We start from the raw sequence: 6,804 nt of genomic DNA, 5'->3' as shown, positions 1-6,804 counted from the left end.
AAAAATACTGTCCATAACAATATGAGACCAAATACTGTAAATAAGGAGATAGGGAAGGAGAGGCAAGGTCTGCGAAACACGACAACTACCTCAGAATCTTCGTAAAATTAGCTGTGCGAGAGAATCAACACCCGCTATGACCGGGAATACCTGGATCTGCACACGAAGTCCACGGTGTAGTATGAATACAACCAACTCAGTAAGTAACAATAACAAATAAAGAACTAAAGATAGTGACGAGATATACAACTACAGTTCATATTCAATAGTTCCAGCAAAGAATAGACCTGCTTTCAAATCTGGCAGTTTAATGTCAAATCAATTTTATATAGTTCATGTTCATGTAATCCGTATATAAAATCTTTCAGAGATTTCACAACAATGACAGATGGCAACTAGGTGCAACAACAAATGAAAATCAAGTACAACCTCTCAGGACAACAATCACTTACTGGGCTCCCAACCCTCATCACTCGTTGGGCTCCCAGCCCTCATCACTCATACTCAATGGGTACCAGTGCTCACTAGGGGTGTACAGACTCCGGAGGAGCTCCTACAGCCCAAGCGCTATAATATGCACGGACAACTCACGTGCCATAATATAAATATCTGGATCCGCACGGCCAACTCATGTGTTACACGGCCAACTCACGTGGTATAGTATAATATAAGGATCCGCACGGCCAACTCACGTGCTATAGTATAATATAAGGATCTGTACGGCCAACTCACTTGTTGCACGGACAACTCACATGCTATAGTATCAATATCTCATAATCAGGCCCTCGACCTCACTCAGTCATAAATCTCTCCAGTCTCTCGGGCTCTCAATAATCATGAAACCAGCCCAAACAACAATGATATGATGTATCAATAATAAAAATAGAGACTGAGATAAAATGTGCAAGTAAAAACTGAGACTGAGTACATATAGAATTTAGCAAGCAATTCAACAAGTACGCGACCTCTGTGAGTCCCAACAGTACTATCACATAGCCTAAGCATGATTTCTAACATGATTTACAGTCAAATTTTATCAACAGATAGAGAGCATATAGCTAACAATAAATTATTCAACTTTACAGTTTTTCGGGACGGACCAAGTCACAATCCCCTCGGTACACGCCCACACGCCCGTCACTAGCATGTGCGTCACCTCTAAAATAATCACACGATACCAAAATCGGGGGTTTCATACCCTCAGGACCAGATTTATAACTGTTACTTACCTCAAACCGTGTAATCCTTTATTGCTCTTTGCCCTTACCATGAGAATTGGTCTCCGAAAGCCTCGTATCTACCCACAATTAATTCGATTCAGTCAATACCAATTATTGTAATTAATTCCATAAGGAGATACTAATTTTCCAATAAACTCAAAAATTGTCTGTGGGGACCACGTCTCAGAATTCGATAAAAGTTACAAAATATGAATGCCCATCCAACCACGAGTCCAACCATATAAATTTCACCAAAATCCAACACTAACTCGATCCTCAAATCTTCAATTAAAGTCTATGAAGATTTCTACCATTTTCAATCCAATTCTTACCCATTTGAACTTAACAATCTTTCCACAACCTTATTGGTATGTATACATAATACTCTTATACCCAAGAATCATACTATTAATCACCTATTTTTACTCCAAACTCGAAATTGAAGGATTGAGGAAAGAAATTCTTACCTCTTTGAAGCCCTAGAAAGATCCTTGTGAAATCTTCAAACCTTGAACAAGAATTGATGGATAAATGACTAAATCTTCACTTTCTCTCTCTAAAATGCTCTCACCTCTCTCTAAAATATCAGATTTTGGCTAAAAAATGAGCTTCAAGGGCTATAAATCGAAGTTGTGTCGGGTAAAAAATTAGAAAGAATGAAAGCTCCGACGCAGTTATGCAATCGCATAACAGGTATGCGGTCCGCATATCCGCCGCATAATTTGGCCTCCAAAGCTGGGCGTAACTCACCCGTTCTGCGGTCATTATGCAGCCCGCATACTTGTTCTGCGGTCGCATAATGCACTGCAAAACAAGTTTGCGGTCGCAAAGTGCACCGCAGATTTTTCTCAAATCTTGCCCCTCTCATGATCCACTTTGAGACCATTATGCAGTCCGCAGAGTGATTCTGCGACCGCATAGTAGTCGCAGGAATGACCTTTTTCTGACAAAATTTTTCTTTACACATCGGTGCATTGTTCAACCCAAAATGTCCGAGCCGCGGCGAGCAAGCTCGCCGCGAGAAATTTCTATAATCTTTGTACTAATTGATCTACCTCGGCACCACCAAACCTTAATTTCCTTAGCAAAATTTCTCCGGGGTCGTTACACATAAGTCAACATCCGATAAACCATTTCAACTTAAATTCTAAACCTTGGAACTAAGCGCTCCAAATCATTTCACAACCTCACCGGACCCAAACCAGTTACCCCAGCAAGCCAAATAACAACTGTAATTCATAATTTGAACAGTAAATGAGGGAACGGGATTGCAATAGTCAAAACGACTGGGCGGGTCATTACAGAATCGACATCCAAATCTCAAAAATTCATTTTATGAAATTTCTACAATTTTTCCCAAATTTTTATCTCAAAATACTAATTAAATGATATAATAATGATATATTCGTATATATTGACCAAATCCGAGTTAGAATCACTTACCCCGATGTTTTTTTTGAAAATCTCTCGAAAATCGTACAAAAATGGAAAATGAGACAATGTCCCATTTTCAGAACTTAAAGTTTTAATCCAGGCGTTTTTCTACTTCGCGAATGCGGAAGTTTCCTCGCGTTCGCGAAGCACAAAATTGTGCTGCCCGGATTCCCTCCTTCGCGAACGCGAGCCCGGTATCGCGAACACAAAGACCAAATTTCCTCCAGGCCGTCTTTCCCTTCCGCGAATGCGTTCCCCTGGTCGCGGACGCGTAACTTTGACCCTCGACCCTTCGCGAACGCGTGCCCCCGGTCGCGAACATGAAGCACAAAATGGCAAGTCAGAATTTTCTCTTCGCGAACCCATGCCCCCGGTCGCGAACGCGAAGCACAAAATGACCGGTCTTAATTTCCTCTTTGCGAACGCGAGACTCCCCTCGCGAGCGCGATGAAGGAAACCAGATACATGCATTAGAAAATTCGAGCAACTGTTTAAGTCCAAATTTTGATCCGTTAACCATCCGAAACTCATCCGAGGCCCTCGAGACCTCAACCAAATACACCAACAAGTCCTAAAATATCATACGAACTTAGTCAAAACCTCAAATCACATCAAACAATGCTAAAATCACAAATCACACCCCTATTCAAGTTTAACGAAACTAACGAATTCCAACTTTTACATTCGATGCCGAAACCTATCAATTCAATTCCGATTGACCTCAAATTTTGCACACAAGTCATAAATGACATAACGATGCTATGAAAATTTTCAGAACTAGATTTCGACTCCGTTATCAAAAAGTCAACTCCCTGGTCAAACTTCAAAACTTAAATTTCTATTTTTGCCATTTCAAGCCTAATTTAGCTACGGACTTCCAAATAATTTTTCGGACACGCTCCTAAGTCCAAAATTACCATACGGAACTATTAAAATCATCAAAACTCTATTTCAAGGTCGTTTACACATAAGTTAATATTTGATCAACCTTTTCAACTTAAGTTTTTAACATTGAGACTAAGTATCTCAATTCATTTCGAAATCTCTCTGGACTCGAACTGACTATCCAGGCAAGTCGCAATACAGCTATAAAGTACAGAATGATCAGTAAATGAGGGAATGGGGATACAACTCTCAAAATGACCAGTCGGGTCGTTCTATAAACAAATTTGTATATCATGAATATTGATCCCCACACAAGCAAACTTTCACCTTTATTTGACAGCCAATGGGGTGAAATACACACAGGTTGCTTAAGATCATTAGGAAATTTGATGTTATACTGTTTTGTCCAAGACTTTTTGATCCTGTACTCCTTTATAGCCCACACATCTGTATCTGTATGAGTTCTCTGATGACAAAAAAGTGCAAAAATCACTTTCCAGCACTTCAAGATGCAAAGAAGCGACTCATTTTCCATAGAAAAAGGTTGCTCTACTTTTCCCCATTTCTCATTAGTCAAATCAATAAAAACAATGTCGCCAGCCATGAAAACTATAGTTCGTAACCCAATGAAGCTTTTCATTCACCAACTTAGTTGAATCAAGGTGTAACAACCCACACTGGAAATCATCAAATCTTTTCCAAGAATCACTCATTGAATTATATATTTCGACTGTAACATCACAGGAATAACCACCCTTGGTATGACAGAAAATACCCACTACTTTATAAGTATTATGAAGCTCATCATATCCAAAACCATACATGTAGCGACCAAACTTCAGCATAGCTATAGAATCAGGAAATTTCTTAGACTTGCTAATTGATGAATTCCGTAGAAACAAGTGTGTGCCAAGTTCAAGACAAATCAAGCCATTGACAGGACCCACAACCCAAACAGCTTCATGGGTTTGCAAGGATAATCGAGGTCAAATGCCTTAGAAGAAAACTCATAAAGTAAAGAGCTGAGAGAATAACCCTTAAGTGTGTTGCTAAAACTCAACATAAGAACCATATGGTAAGTTTTGTCCTTGTTATTAGCGGATAAGCTAAGATGGGTCTTGACAAATTCAGTGCTAGAGATTAAACCAAGCCATGATTTTGAAACACACCTGAATTTCAAGAGAAGAAGCCTTGAGAGGATTTCAGTAATGATTTCTGCTCGAAGAATTGGTATTGAATCTTGGATTGAAGTTTGAGCATTTTTTGTGGCTTTAATCAGCTTTTCTTTGACTTTGCTCCGCTTTGGGTGTTGTTGGGAGGTTTCATCTCCTTCAGAATCCATTTTGACAGCCTGAGAGTGAGAGTTGTGGTGGCTCAAACGAAGAACTGCCCTTTCAAAATCTTTTTCAAATCCTTTTCAATATTATTAATCTTAACATTACTAATATACCATTCAATATTATTTTTATACACCACGACCCCTTAATATCTTCAAAAGTTAGTTTTAGAGGTTCAAGGTTGAGATAATGATACATTAGATATAGTGTAAATATTTTGTCGGATAATAAACTGAAATTTTAAGAATTATGAAAGAGGGTTTAACAATTGTATATTATTTGTTATGTTACTCGACTTCTTCAAAATTTCTTTAGCACCCAAGTCGATGAGACAATTTGGTGTGTGTGGGGCTATTCATATCGGATTTGATCAACTTTTGGATGCTTTTATTACATCTATGAAATAGATATTTGATTTTTATGTTATATAGTATATAGCATAAAAAACCTTTGCTATTAAACGAGATATGAATAAAGTAGTTCTACTATGTAAATATTTTCAGAATTTAATATATATTTTTTAGCTTTGTTACACTTTTATATATATATATATATATATATATATATATATATATATATATATATATATATATTAGTTAGTTAGTCTAGATTCATACATCCAAATTCTAAAATTTGTATAATAAAGAATTCGACCTATGGATCCGCATATCTAACAGATATCTGCATCGGAGACCAAATAACATAGATTAACTGAATATTGAGCAGTATTGAATCAGTTTTCAACATATCAAAGTACTTTGGTGCTATTTCTTGGCGATGTGTGATGTCATATTGTCATGGTGCATAGTATTTCATTACTAGTATTCTCTGATAATTAAAGATTATTGGTCTTTTTTTATTTCTGACGTTGTGAGGTAACTGGTTTATAAATACTAACATTGTTTTAGCATTTTGTTATCATTTTTCTTTTAATTATATTACAATGTCATATGTAATTGATATTAAAAATAATTCCTGGAAAATGATTGATGGTTAGGCTTAACCTGCCTTCGTGTACCAATTTATAAATGCTTATGGGATGTTTGGTTTAAAACTAGAATATTCCACGATTATAATCTTGCATTATAATCTGAATAATTAATCTCGCCTTCTATATAGAATAAGTTATACTAAGATTTTGATATAAAAATAATACAAATTTTAGCTAATATCTCTGTAACGAACCCAACACTAAACACACACAATTTCACGCCCAACAGATTAAGAGTATATTTTACTATGATAAAATCGGAAATTACAAAGGAAAACTAAACACTGAAAGGAAATTGCTAAGAACAAACATAGTAGAAGAAGGGGATGAGGAGTATAGAGAGAATTGGGGATGAGAAAACATAGACTTTGCCCAAGCAGTTGACATAATTCGCCTAACATCCAAAACTGTTGATGACACCCTTTTATTCCCTTTGTCACGTATTTCCCTACTCAACCTGGATCCCAAGCAAATGTATAGTTGGATTGTTTAATTCCTTGGCCATATCGCGGTTTATCCCTAGGCCCAATAGCTTGGCCAACCTTTGTCCAAATAACTGGCCATAAGCATTATCTAACTTATCCATGTTCATAACAATACTCCCATCCTCAATAAGAACCTTATCCTCAAGGTTCGAGTTAAGAAATCCCACGCTCACGGGCTTTGGTAAACTGGCCGTAGTTACGTGGACTTCAATAAGCTTGAAGTACACTGGATGGCAAGCACCTGCCAATTCCTCTTGAGCAAAATTAAGAGCGCCATTCCAAGCTCTATTCATGTCTGGCACAATAATAGTGACTGCATAGTAGACTTCATTTTGGACAAGGACATGATAAGATATACATTGTGTTTCCTTTGAATACTTCATAAGCCACAAAAGCACTGGAATGGATAGCAAAATAGCTATTATTCTACAAGTGAGTTCCACAATCATCTC

Source organism: Nicotiana tabacum, chromosome 14, assembly GCF_000715075.1.
Source record: "Nicotiana tabacum cultivar K326 chromosome 14, ASM71507v2, whole genome shotgun sequence".
Lineage (NCBI taxonomy): Eukaryota > Viridiplantae > Streptophyta > Magnoliopsida > Solanales > Solanaceae > Nicotiana > Nicotiana tabacum.
Note: the sequence above shows the minus strand (reverse complement) of the source record.